This window comes from Meleagris gallopavo, chromosome 4, assembly GCF_000146605.3.
Source record: "Meleagris gallopavo isolate NT-WF06-2002-E0010 breed Aviagen turkey brand Nicholas breeding stock chromosome 4, Turkey_5.1, whole genome shotgun sequence".
Taxonomy (NCBI): domain Eukaryota; kingdom Metazoa; phylum Chordata; class Aves; order Galliformes; family Phasianidae; genus Meleagris; species Meleagris gallopavo.
In genome coordinates this window covers 39004446-39020414 of record NC_015014.2, presented here as the reverse complement: position 1 = coordinate 39020414, position 15969 = coordinate 39004446, and the positions used below count along the sequence as shown (strand labels likewise).

General features: G+C 31.5%; 1 long non-coding RNA gene across 1 annotated transcript in view; it reads left to right on the top strand.

The window, feature by feature from the left end:
* LOC104910725 overlaps window positions 1–15969 on the top strand; it is a 191578-nt gene that overhangs the window by 34380 nt on the left and 141229 nt on the right. The window contains exon 2 of the long non-coding RNA XR_004159625.1: window positions 7615–7699. This is a non-coding gene — a long non-coding RNA (uncharacterized LOC104910725). The remainder of the gene's footprint in view (window positions 1–7614; window positions 7700–15969) is intronic.

Here is a 15969-nt window from a genome sequence, read left to right as displayed (position 1 = left end):
CCAAGTCCCCATTAAAATTAGAAGTAAACAAATTTATTTATTTTGTGTTAAATGTAAATGATACTATTATCTGAATCTTTCCTGTACTTGAGGAGATCCATCAAGGAAGAAAAAGGCATGTCAGCTTTCAGCTATTTCTTATTATCAATATCTATCATACTTAATCCAAATAAAGTTTGTGTATGATTAGCTACTTGTAAGAGATGTCTTTTTCTGTGATAAAATGACAATACTGCAGTTAAATATCCTTATATGCATTACTGGAGTTATTTATGTTAAACAGATACAGGCATTTATGTATTTGTCTTTATTGGTTCATTGTTTTGTTGGAGTGTTTATTTTCTTGGGGGGAAATAAAGGTATTGCTTATTACTTGTAAGCCAGTTTGGGATCAGTTCTGTTTTAAACGTAGAGCTTCCCGTTTCTTCCTTAAAATATGAATGAAAATGCTTACAAATACGTGTCACATTATTAAGAATTTACTTCAATTATCTGTGTGTAGACAATTTTCTAGATTTGACTTTTGATTTGCAAAATGTTTTTGTTATAAAAAAAGTATTAATGATCGTTGGAATGATTCAGTATTCTCATACATCCACACTATCTGTGAGAAATAAGTTACTCCAGTAAAAGCACTGGAGTAAAAGTTATACCTGCTTAATTTGTATTTCCATTAATGATTATAATTCTAAGTTTTTTGAATCATTAAAATGTTATAAGCAAATCTTGCAGTTCTTTCATGTTTTGTGCCTTACAGAATAGAAACACTTTTCTGAACTTTCATTAACTCCATAACTGATACTAAAGGTTCTTACATAGTTATATAGTTCTAATTTTTTTTTCTGATAGATATTCCCACCTATTCTAGATTAGAAAATTCTGATACTAATAACATAATTGTAGTATTCTGTTTCATCATGAATGGCTCAGTAAGAAAGGTTACATTGTAAAATCAGTTTATTCAAAGGGTGGAAAATGAGAATGATTAAAATCTGTAAAACATTAACTGTAAGTAAATCTTTTTATCACAGAATTGGTCAGACCAAAATTAATTCTTGCCTACTGGAGTGAGTAATATCCATAAACACTTTTTTATACTTCAAGAAAATCTTATAAAATAATCAGATCTTATTAACCAAAACAAATTCTTAGTAAAATACATGGCCCTAAAAGATAATATGCTGCTAATTTTAAAATATAGGAGAATGTTTGATATGTGAGAATTTTATTATTGCCAATATCTTCTAATTCATTTGTAACATTGCATTTATCATGTACCAAAACATACTACTATCTACAAGAGTTTTCTAATTCTGTTGTCTTCCAGAGTGTGGATATACCTTAAGAAAAAAGTAATTGAAATATTTTCTTCCTTGAGAATGCTGAGATCACACTGTGTCTAATATATCAGTTTGTTTTACACACTCATTCAGATATTACTGTCAGTAATATTTGTAATTATTTGAAATTTTAAAAAGATGAAAAAATGCTTATTAGACAATTTTTTAATTATTTTTTTGGTAGAACCTTCTAAGTTAATCTTCTCATCTTAGAGACTGGACACCATTTCATGGGTAGTTTTAGTTGGTAATTAAAATCTTGCTTTTTCTTCATTGCCATAGTTTCAGTGTGGGAGAGAATATTGCATGTGAGGCATACTGTCAGAGAGAGTCAGTGCTCTTATTAATGTTCAGTACAAATAGCAGTAATTTGTTTTCCTTTGAATTAAATTAACAGTAACTTTACTTTCATTAATGTTACAATTTCTGGAATGCTTCTCACATGTACCTAGGAACATAATGGATCATTAAGGTTTGTAGAAAGAGTGGAAAAACTTAATGTGCATTATCAATCTGAGACTGTCTAACTTAGAAAGTTAAAATGTTTCAGCTCCCACCTATGTTATATATTTTAAGTAACAAGTGCGTTATGACTATAAATGAAGCACTCCCAGCTGAGATATTATTCAGAGTTTTTCAAAATATATTTTCTTCTGAATTGCTGTAAATGGCACTGAATGCCAGTTGTAAGTTCTGACATTTTTTAACAGATGTTACTGGAAATTGAGCTAAGCTGGCAGAAGGCATATGTGCATCTCATGCAATTCTTTTCCTGCTATTCAAATTCAGAAGTGGTGCAGGAGGGCTAAAGTAAAAAACAAACAAACAAACAAAACCAAAAAACAAAACAGCTCTGTCCATAGATATTTGATTAAATATTATAGTTTATTACATAAAATGATGCTGGCATGTACACTTACAGTTTGTACAGTATTTATCAGATACTTCTGACTTGGATTTTTTTAATTGTATCAGCTATATCATTTTAAAGCACTGTTTTTCATTTTACTATTGCGGATCAAGAGTTGATTAGTTGATTTTTCTATCCTCTAGCTAGGAAAAATGTGTCTGTACGTATGCGTGTTTTTTTTAAATACAGAGTACATGTCAAATCAGGTTAAAGTCAATTATGTTGCATTAGCATAAAAGTTTTACAGATGTAAAATCTTTTCAGTTTTGTAAGATGGAAAGAAAGCACTGAATCAATCATTAGTTACAGTTCAACAAAAACACTTAGAGAGTTATGTTCTAAGAGCTTTATTAGTATTAAGCATATGATACTATAGAAGTTTATGCAAATGCTGTATTGACAATAGTTCCATACTTAATATTTTAAACAAGCAACATTTTATTTTTGTTTTACTTACATATGATTTATTGTACACTTAAAATATGATTATGCTCTCAATTATGTAGACTCAAATAGTGATGATAACACCAGCACCCAGCTCTGCATCTGCTAATAACTTTTCAACATGTAAGACAGAAAGATAGAGACTAGTTTTTAATTGTGGAATAATTTTGGATTAAATTATTCAACCTGCTTTGCAAAAGTTTTCAATAAATTACCTAATGAAATACCATTTGTTATTACAGGGATTTGTATTATGGGATAGAATGGAGATGGCTGGGAAAGTCATCCTTCTGTTTTGTGTTCAAGCATTGAGATTTATTATTAAATTATTGTTACATTTATTATTGAATTATTTTGTTAAGAATAACAAAAAAACAAAACTGCTCTTCTGCAGGATTGCCATTTTAACCCCCAGATCTGACCTTGTCTTCTCCAAAACAAAATGGATTCATGCAATCTATGTATTTGATACATATCTTGAACGATTACCAACTCATTGTCTGAGTTCACATGGGATCATGTGGTATATTCATATTTGCGCTACAATCAGTGCTACTTCACTGGGGTACTTTGAACTGTGGAGCCAATGTGAGGAAGTTGAAGGACTTTTGATCAAGTGAAGTGCTGGACTTCATTGTAACTGACTTGTTTATTGCCTTTCTGAAACACCTAAGATGTTTAAAATAGTTTTAATATTTTTGTTATGAATCTAAGCAAACATATCTTTCAGCTGTCAGTGATCTAAGGCAAAATTTTCATGACTCTGGGTTCAAATGTAAAAAATGATTTTTAAACTAATCAGGAAATAGTCATATGAGGCTGGCAATACACTTGTATTACAATATAGCTTTGAAGAAACCTTTGCTTGTCTTTTCTTTTTCTCTAGTATTGCTCCACAGGTCTATTTTTCTCCCATCTATATTCATCTTTAGCAGCATAAGATGCCCCAGTTTCTGGACAAAAAAAAACAACTTTGTTTCTATCAGTTTGATCATCTTCCTGTTTTTATTCTTACTAATAATGTATTTTGAAGTTATTAAGTTATAAATGAAGGAGCGCATCTGGCTTAAAGACTTTTAGGAAAACTTCTCTTCTGATAGTTTATCAGTCCATCATGGCAGTTTTTTCTTTTTTCACAATTAATAGTCAGTCAAAATTTACTGTATGATTTTTTGCGTTGTTGATTTTAATTTTTGAATTCCAAAATAATCCATGTTGTATTTGTTATATAGAACTATATTATACTTGTATAGGAACTGGGTTTTGAAAAGCTTGTAGCTTCTATATTGTAGCAGATATAGAGATGTTCTTCCCCACCCTTCATTGTGCTTCAGAAACAATTATTTTATGAAATAAAATTCATATGAAAAAGTTTGAATAAAATGAAAGTCTAAACTCAAGTGTGCATGACTAAATGCTTTACTTGTTTGCAATGATAATTGAAAAGTGGTTTATGGGGGATTATTAGTTCTTGAGTTTTGAATAAGATTTTAAAAGTCATGTGACTTAGGAAAAACTACAGCTGTTAGTGGGACTTTTGTGTAGCTTAGATTACATATAAACATAGTAATTTCAGTTGACCAGGGACTGTGCACCATGCCAAGGATTTATATTAGGTGCTAATGTGTCTACTAGTTAACTTGTGGTAAGTAAGAATGTAGGTATAAAAATATCTTGATTTCTGCAGTATTGCATGGCATGTGCATTATGTATAGAAACAGCAATGACGTAGATGCAAAACAAAGGTATAAAATTTCAAGTATATATATGGCTTTGAAGGTATGCCAGTGACTGTACACAAATACACAGATTGACTGAAAAAAACATTTTGCATATCAATGTAGTTTTGTATTTATGGACAAACATACAAAGTATTCTGTACAAACAAGTGGTGTTAATGCTTGCAAGTCAATACATAGCTGAAGATCACTTCTATGATGCAGAAAGATTCAGTCGGGTAGTTGTCACTGTTTTAAATTACATTCAGAAAGAAAGGAAGAGTGCTGTACTGATGTAGACACTTGTTTATATTTTTGAATTTGCTGTGGGCTGTTGTTGGCTTTTTTTTTTTTTCTGCTTCATCAGACTTTTCTACCTCTGAAATCAATTGTACCAACTCCTGGCACATATAATGAACCACGCATAGCTCTCAAGTCCTTGACCAAAACATTAAGTATGAAAACGATCCCATTTGGTTAAAATGCTTTTTAATTTGCTCATGTCTGTAGCCTAGAAAGAACAAGAGGCTGGCAATTAATCCAAATACTGGCATTCAGGGCACATAACATAATATTGCTAAGACTGGTATTTTAGGACACTAGTAATTAATCTTGTAATTGAAAATACAGTAAATATGAAATTAATTTGAAAGGAAAATAAGAATTAAAGGAAAGGTACATATTGAATTTTGGCCAAAGGATGTAAATATGCTTCCCAACTCAACGTTATTTTGAGTGCCTAGGAAATCTAAACACACATTTATCTATGCAAAATAATTTATAATATTATATTTGGCTTACTTTACTTGCAGGTTTCCTACCTAATGAAAAAACAATATAAATAGCATCTGCAGTTGGTGGATTTCTTCTTTTTTTGCTATTTAGGGCTAGAATTAAATGAATCTGTTTCTCCAAAATACAACCTCCGTAGTTATGAACATAAAATACTAAAGATATCATGTTTCTAAGATTTTACTAAGTTCAATGCGTGAACTATATAGTGAAAATATAGTAAACTATATTTTGACCTTGTTGGAAAGTTTGTTTCTCATACAGTAGTGTGTTCAGCAGTGTTATGTGAATAAAAGGGCAAGGGGCAGAAGGGCAGAAATCGCTGTAAAATGTGCTTTCATATTGTTGTTTTTTTTTTTTTTAAATCCTCAAGTACTCATATGTCATGCAGTCATCTGCAACTGGTTTCCTTGGAGCTCGCTTTTTACTCTTCTTGACAAATTTAGCAGTTGTGTTTTTGTGGGCCAGCTGCTTGTGCCATCTAGATAAATCACAGTATCATAGAATGGCTTGGGTTGGAAGGGTCAAGCTTTTAAGGAGCTTAAAAATAATCAACTTCTAATCTCCCTGCTGTGGCCAGGGTTGCTATGATACTTTACCTGCCAGTATTAATTTCTGCTCTTTAAAGTGTGAAATATTCACAAATGCATTCTGAATGACATTGTAACGTCAGTGCCATCCTTAGATTTAATAACACACCCAGTGTCATCAAGGTACGAGTAAGACATCGTGCAATGTATGAATAAGCTAATTTGATAGTGACTTTTGAAGGTTTATTATTAGCAACTGTATTACGATGTAGGAGTGAAAATAAAAACTGCGTTGCAAACTTACGGAAGTATACTACTATTTTCAGGTCCTGCATTCTGTAACATTTTGATCTATGGTATTGAAAATGATATTTTAAAAAATGTGTGTTACAAGACATTTAGATCTTCAGCTCTTTGAAGTTTACCTCTTCTACAAAAGCAAGATTTTTTTATGCTCCTGGCCCTCCTGAAAAGGGCCAGGAGAGTAAAGAAGGCAAAATAAATGCTTGAGAGCTATGGAAATTGATAACTTTTTATTCCAAATAAATAACAGGTTTTACATAATTATGTATCGTTGAAGTGAGCTTAAAAGCAAAACTAACAAGTTCTGACTTTTTTTTTGTCACGTAAAGAAGGAAACATTTGAATCACAATGACATTAAATTTAGTTTCTTTCTCTGCATTTAAAATTGAAAGAACAAGTTATGATTTGGGGAAGTTATACAAATACTAGAGAAGAAGTAGAAACAGGATGGTGGTGAATCAGACCTTTTACCAGCTATTATTGGAATCACAAGTTTTAAGGCTTTTCTGCTTTCCAAGTAGATTTTTATTCTATAGCCTATTTGCTTTTTGTTACAGTTTCTGTATCTGTACTTCCAGATAATGATCCTTTAAAAAATATTTCCCACTTGCTTAATATATCTTAAAGTTTTAGAACATATTATGACCTGGTTCTATCTAAACTGTTATCCAATGAAAGGAAGTATTTACGTGGCTGATGAAAAATTTGGTAATCTTGTGCCAAAAATTTGGTTTTCAGAGTTCTTGTTACTGCTTTCTGTTTATGGTGGTTGCTCTGAAAGTATAAAGTACAATAAATGTATTCCCTATTCTTACACAAAAATTCAAAGAAATTACTTTTAAAAATATGTTTTGTTTAATATTACATAGTTTTAAGAGTGAAGCTGCAATGTTAAAATGAAATTTGGGGGTTCTATATTTTCTTGAACTTCTTGACCTTATAGCTATACATGAAGGGAGGTTATGGCTAGGTGGGCCTCTTCTCCCTAGCAACCAACAATAGAGCTAGAGGCAATGGCTTCAAGTTTTGCCCAGAGAGGTTTAGGTTGGATATTATGAAAAATACCTTCCCCAAAAGTATAGTTAAGCACTGAAACAAGCTGTCCAAGGAGGCAATTGAATCACCATCCCTGGAGGTGTTAAAGAAACGCTTAGACGTTGTAGTAAAGGACATCGTTTAGTGTGGAAATAGTGGTGGTAGGTGGACATTTGAACTTGGTGATCTTGGAGGTCTTTTCCAACCTTTATAATTGTTTGATTCTGTGATTCAATGTTTTTACCTTTTCCTGATTCTTGTAGAATGCATTTACTTTTGCAACTATAATGTAAAAAGTTATCTATGAAACATGGAAGTTAAGAAATATAACTTTTAGTGTTTCTGTAGTAACCATAGCTGTTTAATTTTACAAGAGTTTTCAAAGAAAGTCTAGAAGTTGCCTGACGTGCAGAAATCATAATTGACTTTGGATCATAAGTGCTAATGCTATTAGGGTTCATGTGAAGTAAATGAATAAAATACAATTTTAAATGAGTTCTTTTCAAAAGGCTAATATTTTTCTATGCTCTATAATTTTCAGGTCAAATAAACTACTGAAAAACTACATAAACACCATAAACCAGTCTTTCCGACCAACCACAGAAGAAACACTAGCAGCTGCTGAAGTAAGTAAACTTCCTAGATTACTGTAATTTTTCTTTTGGTCTGAAATTATTGAATGACAAAGTGTTGATGCAGCCAAATTCTTATGCGATCTTATCTCAGCCAAACTAAATATATATCTATATCTATCTATCTATATATATTCTCCAAGGAAGGCCAGCACTGACTTTCTAAATTGTCTATGCAATGATATCTGTAGAAATAACATATGACAGTAAAGAAAATACAATATTTTACCTCAAATATTTTATGAATGCAAGATTACAACAGAAATATTAGTCAAAATGCAGGGCTATCAAGCATGAAACTTTGGATATTTTATTGAAAGTACTTTAATTTTTCTTCTTTTTGTAATGTTAATATTTTTAATCACTGTTGCGCAGTGATAAGGTACTTAACACGACTCATCTCAGATGTCATGGGTCGGCATAATAGAATAGGAGGCATTATTTTCAGAGCAGCCCTCATAATTTGCCACTTGGTCTCTATGCCCTGCCTGAATCCTTTTTCCCATGTGGAAATAGTCGCTCCTATGTAAAAAACGTATGTAAAAGAGGAAATGCTACCAAAGATATCACTGGCCATATGACCACCAGAAAATTCATTTTCCTAATTTACTTAGAAATTTCTATGAATCCATAGAGGCAAGACAGTACAAAACATTTTGAGTGGCTTGATTCTTTCTGCTAAACTTCACTGCCATTACTAGAAAAGCCAGTAATTGTATGACCGATTAAGAACTTCCTTGTTCTTGAGAATTCAAAGGTACGTGTTTATTGAGATTATGAATTTTATCAAGAAAAAGGTTCAGAAGTTTATGTTGTTACTTTTGAATAATGAAGAGCTACCTGGAATTAGACAGAGAACACCACATTTTTTCTTTTTTCCTGTAACTACATAGCAAAGAACTGTGTGTACCAGTAAAGAGTTTGCACTACTTTTATTTCTAATCAAGCTACATCATTTGTAACTTTAAAAAGTCAGTCCGCTAAAAAACTAGGATAAAGAGAAATATTGAAACGTACTGATTTAGTGTCAAAGAGATTAAGGAAACTTGCTGCAGCTTCTAACACACAACTTCTAGCTTTTTGTTTTCCGCATTTCCATTAAAATGGCACTGGGGCAGGGATAACTAACCTCTAGCCATAGACATGTAAATATAAGTTAGTGGTCTAGACATCCTTACACTTAGTGGAAAAAGAGCGTATTTTATTTGGTCTAAAGTAGATCTGAAATGCATGTTATAAATGTTCAATGTTCAATTAATTGAAGTACAGCACATGGAACAGGATTTTTATGTCTGTATCAGATACTTCTGTGTATTCTATGAAGTTAGTTTTTACAATAATTTTGGCCTTTTAATGGTCTCTTTAATGTCATTTCTTTTCTAAAAAATAGAATTTTTTATTTGAATAGGGGAGTACTCTTCTTCATCAGTTACAACACAACCATTTAGTCCTCATAACTAGACCATCTCATCCAAACATAATACAAAAATGAGGAAGATAGTGTATCTGTGTAACTGAGCTGCCTAGAAAAACAATAAATCATATTTTAGTAGATCATTAATTGTATCATTGTCTTGCTCTAGAAATAGGTCACACAAAACAGTCTTCTGTCTAATAAAATCTCTGAAAGAAAGTTTTTCAGGGTATCTAAATTACACTCATAAATTATTTTATTCTGATTGAGTGATAGAATTGGTGCAGTTACTAAACTGCAAAACATTTCACACTATTTTATAGACTTGATTAGAAAAAGTATGTATGTTAGGAAATTTCTAGGACCACATTAATTGATGTGATACTTTGAAAAACATTTGACAATTTATTTCACCAGAAACTGCTAGGGGGTAAAAGTCACTGAGGTAGCAGTTGTATAATAGTTGTGGAAAGGCTCTTGCTGGTACATTCCCATTTGTGAGAAATCATAAGAAGCCATTGATACATCTGAAGGAAATGACATTGGAGGCTTGGATGCATTGTGAACAAGTCATGGGAAACACTCAAATTTTTAGGAAAGGCTCTATGGGCAGAATGAAAATAGGAAATAATAGGAAACCATATAGTAGGGCAGCATAGGACATCTAGGAGAAATGGAAATTCTACCAGCTGTCTGAATCAACTTCTATCCTTGATGGTTGTTGCCAGGTTATTTGTCCATGTGTTCTAATAAACAGCAGTATTAGAATGCAAATAATGAGAGTTCTGGTAACATGACTCAAATATCAAGTGTGGTGACCTGCAGCTGCTATTTTTTCTTAAATATTGTTAGTTTTTTTTCTTAATATATGCAAGTAAATTTAACATGAAAGCACTGTATTCATGGAAGAAATTCCCAGCAATGAAATGGATTCCTGATTTCTGATTTTTGATTGTTACAGTAAAAATGAGAAACAAAATTATTTTAGAACTACGAAGAATAACTTGCCTTTTTTAAAAAAAGTATATTCTGAATAAACAATAAACATTCATTTTTTGTTCACTTCTAGCCATCATACCTTTGTCAGTTAACGAGCTGAAAGGGTGACTTTCTTTTTGACTGATTTTGTATATTATAATTTCAGCATAATTACTTATTAATCAGTTTTTTTAAATTTTATTCCTTGAGAAACAACAGATCACTTTTTATTGTGTCATATTTCAATATTAATTGAATGTTCTAGAGATGACACACTTCAGTACTTTTTTTGCATCCCAAACCTTCAACAGACAACTTATATTTCTGTTTGTGTTTTCAATAGTTAAAAGTTAAACATCTGTTCAAAAGTAGTGGGTAATTATTGGTATTATTCTATAAGATGGTAATATCAGATACATAGAAATAAGTTCAGTATTGCAGTAAACAATTTTTTTGAATATAATCACCTTTAAAAAATAAGTACATCTATAAATAATAAACCACTATAATAACTATTTAAAATACACGTTTCAGTACTCTTCACTGATAAATTAATCTTTATTATATTATCTTGTAAAGGAATGGATACTAAAAGAGCATGCAATAATATTTCAGAATGTTGTTTTGCCCTGTTCTTATTAGTGCACATGGATAAAAGAAAAATTAATAAAAATTTTAAAATTAGTTCCATTCTTTTGAAGGATCAGTGGATCAAATAATGCTAAATATAATTAAAATAATGTAATTCAAAATCCAAATATTTTTAAAATATTTCTTATACTTGGCATAAAATTGGTGTAGAAATTTTATATTCATTTTAATATTGAAGAGAATAAAAAATTCAGGTAATCTGAATCTTCAGGTGTACTTTCATATATAATGAAAATTTAATATTTAGCCTTATTTCTGCTGAACCCTTTGACTATGACAAGGAAGACTTCACATGAAACCATGTTTGTTGGAAAGAGAAAATTATTTTTGTTAGGCTAAGGGATATAGCACACATCACACTGAATGTGAGAGAGAAGATGTGAAAAACAGAACAAAAGCTTTTGGGAACTTGAATCTTTCCTCAGATGATGTCTAAACAAGTATTTTCCCTAACAGGTCACACTAAGAAGGGCTCTTGTATCTGAAAATGATCTAACTTCTCCAGTTTAAATGAAATTCCCTAGAAATTCTTCATACAAATTTTATAGCTATGTATTTTGCACAGAATGCAAAGCCCTTTGGGTGCATACGCTATAGAATAGGATTTCTCATAAAGTAAAGCACATTGTGAAGCATCACAAGCTTCAGAATCTGCTTGTTTTCTTTACTCATACTTTACTTCTCAGTTTCATCAATTGGAAATTTTTCATGAATTCTGTTTTCTGAAACTGAATTTCATCTTCCCTTGATATGTTGTGGGCATACTTGCATCCACTAGCAAACAGGTCAAGTTAATGATAGTCTATCTTATAACTGATGTAACATGCAGAAAGAGTATAGATTTGCAAATTGCAAAATGCATCATCCGTATGTTTATTGAAACATGCATACTTTTATCTCTGTGCCTATTTTGGAGCAGCTTACAAATGACAGTGTTCTTTGCAATGTTCTCAATGAACTAAAAAATAATCCAGTTATTGTAATCTACCGTGGTTAAGAAGAAAGTTTCTGAACTATAAAATAAGCTAAAGTTGTCAGGTTTAATCCACTGTTAATCTGTAATCATGTAAACTAGCTGGCTACCATTAAGCCACTGACAGTCCTTAAGAAGACTTAATTATGTATAGTTCTTTATGGGCACCAGTGCACCAATATATTACTTTCGGAGAAGAGACTACTTGCTGATTCTGACCTTTACCTAATCTTTCAATTTGCAAGCCCCTGAGATGCACTGAGATTTATTGATCAAAATTACTTGGATTAAAAAAACCATCTAGAATAGTAAACTGAATTCTTTAGAAAATGTTGAAACACTTTAATCCATAGTTATTTTTGTTTCAGTGAAGAGTGCATTTTATTGTTTCTATGTTATTAAAATGTTGTTCCAGTCTACATATGAAAATATTTTACTAACCTGAAGATTTAAAAATTTTGTATTTTATATATAGTTTATACTTTAGGAGATACTAATTTTTTGGGGGGAGGTAAGGAATGGGCCCCTCGTTTATCTTTAACAATATTCTCCATGATTCCTTTTCTGTAAAATAGAACAGGAAAAAGAAAAAAAAAGAAAAAAGTACAAAAATCTCCACTCCCTTACTTTTCTTGATGGCTTAAAATTTAGAGAAAAAAGTGAAATAACAGTATTTGTAATGACTTTCCATATATACAGTAAATAATAAATGTTAAAACATAGTAAATGTTGAAATGTTATAAGGCGTTGTACCTCATTTAAAACAGGTTCCTTATCTCTCTACTTTTAGAAGGCCCTATAATTCAAACAAAAAGATTGCTTTGTATTATTACTTAAAGCTTAATCTTATGTGTGATGTTCTTGTTTTGTCCATTTTACATTTCCATAAACACTGGAAACTTGATATTCATGTAATCAAGTGTTGCATTTCTCTCTGCTGGAAGTCTCCCTTCAGGAAATTGTGAGCTAAACATCTGAGGTGGATAACTCTGAGGGGTATGGTAAAACTGTTTGCTGTAAAACATATATAATAAAACATTATAATGGTAAGAACTTTCTAGGGAGAGGCAGCTAAGAACTTTCTAGGGAGAGGCAGCTAAGAAGTTGGATAATTAAAATAGGGATCCCAGCTGCTCACAAATTTCTTGAAGCTTTGTATTCTCTTTCTGAGCACCCTATATGGAGAATTGTTTAGAATGCTAAGACCAGTCACCATTTTTATATTGTTTTTGTTTGATTTTATCTTAGAACTACTTTAGTTAGAAAAACTACGAAGATGATTTCAGTTATGACAGTATGCTACATAAAAAAAAAAAACAACTGTAATCAATATTTGAAAATATTGTCAAGGCATCTTAAATGTAATGGAAAAGTAGCATTCTAGATATCACTTTATGGAGCTAATGCTTTATTTGGATGAAGCAGCAGTAGGAACAGGAGTGTTCTAGAGGATGCACTCTGAATTACTAGCAGAGTTAAAGTCCATGAAAATGCAGAATATAATTTGATGAATTCAGATTTTAGAGTGCTTAAGTCTATCAAACAGCATGTTAAACCTTCTTTTGTGAAATAATAAGAAATAAAAGCAAAGAGTTTCAGAAGATATCAGAAACAATGCAAGGACTAATAAAGAAGTGAGTGGGTTTTTAAGGAGAAAGAGAGAAGGGTCTCTGGTGAGAGAAATGTTCTAGACGTGTAGAACAGCTGAATAAATGACCCAACCTTAGGAGAACAGAGGGGAAAAATCAATGATAGTGTGATAGAGATTAAATGAAATTAGAAACAAACAAAAAGAAGCTCAGGAATGAATTTGAACTTGATTTTGTGAAAGACAGGAAGAAAGCCATCAATGAAAAACAACTTGCACAAGTTACGTGATTTTATTAATAATGATTAGATTATATTTAAATTTGAAGGAACGAAAGTGTAGGAATGATGTTAGTAATAAATGGAAAATGTGGGTGGAATGTGAAAGATTGCTGAATTTCTTCTCATTTGGAAATTCATCTTTGATACTCATGTCAAAATAAAATTCTGCGTAATGTTTCTCAAAAAGGTTTCCCAGTTCCCACATGGGAAGATTTTAACCATTCTGAGTGTGAAATGTGCATGTGGAAGAATAAATAATATTCTAAAAATGGCTAAGACTTTAGTGTTAGCATTTTTTTTAACTTTAATAAAGTCAAAGTTTTTGATAAAAAAAATAAGTCTTCTGTAAAAATTGAACTTCATTTAATTTTCAGTATGTGAATGCATGTGAAAAGTTAAAATATTAAAACTAAGGATTATAGAAAATATATAGATCTTGAGTGATTTAGTAACTGGATTTCTTCTAGCTCTGTTCTTTCTGCAAGCATATCTGGTGCAAGCAGCTAAGAGGCTTCTATTTTCATGCTTTTCATTTTTAGTATATTGACAGGATTAGGCTTATTGCTTTCACAGTGAATTGTTAATAGAACCACTTTGAGGCCATATTAAATATAGTATGCAACATGCGCCCCAGTTAATTGAAGTACAAAGGCTTACAGGTTGACTCCGTTTTGTAATTGTGGGGTAATGGACAAAAAATTTAACTTACAGACCGTAAATCTACTATGTAGAGGTTACAGCTACTGTCTTTTGCAAGACCTTGCCTTCAAATTAGGTTGTGGATATTTTCATTTTTTAAAACAGCCACTTGAACTCTGAAAAATAAAAACCACCACCCAACAGTTGTTACAACTGGCAGTGCCAGATTTCCCATATTTTGTCTGGTTAAAGGTAATCTTAGTATTTTACTGAATGCTTACATTATTTCCTGTATTTACACAAGATTTTTTTTAAATTAAAAGGAAAACACTTTGACATAATTAATTAGAAAATGAGAATATTACATTTATGATTATAGTAGAATACAGGTTTGAGAAAAAACAATAATGATGCACATATTTCAAAATAGATATAATTAACAAATACTTCTATATATTATTTATAATGATCTTTTGTTTACTATGTGCATACCTTTTAAATGAGAGTTAGGTGACATTTACTGTGTAGCTCCAGCCAATTTAGTAGTAAGAATTAATGTTTCAGAGGTGATTGTCAAGATGAAAGTAGATAGAGGAGCTAAGGAAAAAGGATTCACAGGCAGCTAACTTATTCCTTAGTGAAATGAATGTCGGATAGTACAAGTAATATTGTGTATGGGATATATATATATAGTTGAGGTGTCATACTGTATGTATTGCACAGTAAGCTTCTGTTAGGATTTTTTCAGAAAATATGAGAGGGAGGAATGCTTCTCCTGATCCAGAGACATTTTTTTTTTGTCTTAAGAAATTTTGAGATAACTTAGAGAAGAGCCTGCTAAGAAAAGTCAGTTCCTTGATTTCCTCTGGAGTTGACATGTGAAGAGATTCTAGAGATATCTGACTGAAAAACCAATTGTTCAGTGATAACTAAATTAAAGATGGAGAGGAATTTGGGGTGTTTTTCTTAAGTAAAAGATAGGCTGGTCCTACCATACATCTACTTCAGTTTTTCATTCCATGGGGAAAAAATAAATATATACTAGGAAAAAAACATAAAAAGGCCCTTCAAGTTGAAATTTATTTGTAGGTTAAACTTCCACCATGCCACCATATTCTTATAAGTCAGTTTCCACTCAGGAAAGCAAGTATTCCACTCAACTACTGTATCGTGTTGTGCCTTGGGGAGAGTGTCCCTGGTTACCTCTACATTTGCAGTTGTAGGATTGAACAGTTCAGCTTCTTCATCTCCTCTACCTCTGTTATTTCATATCCTAGTTATATTCCTGCTTTCTTCAAACAAAGCAGTCCCATTACAATACCATTTAAATTGGCTGCTTGAAACATAAAATTTTGTTAGGTAGAGATAATAAGAATTTCCATTGTCTGGCATTTATGACATTGGTGATTTCTTGAGACTACAGTGCTTTGAAAATACGTGTTGAATGAGCACTAGAACAGCAGTAAAGCCAAATGCAACTGAGGCTTTCTGCTTACTAAGGTATTTAGCTCCTAGAAAATTTTTGCATGATTTCATGTGGGATTTAAAAATGCATTTTAAGAGATAAATTACTCCATTAACTTTACAATAGGTAGCTATTATTTTATGCTCATCTAATGCTGTGATACCATATGGCAATGGAGATCTGTGAGCCTCTAAATGCTTTACATTTATTTTTGTCATTTTGTAGTAAATTATATTGCTGGAAATGTTTTTTTTTCTTTTCTTTTTCTCTTTCTT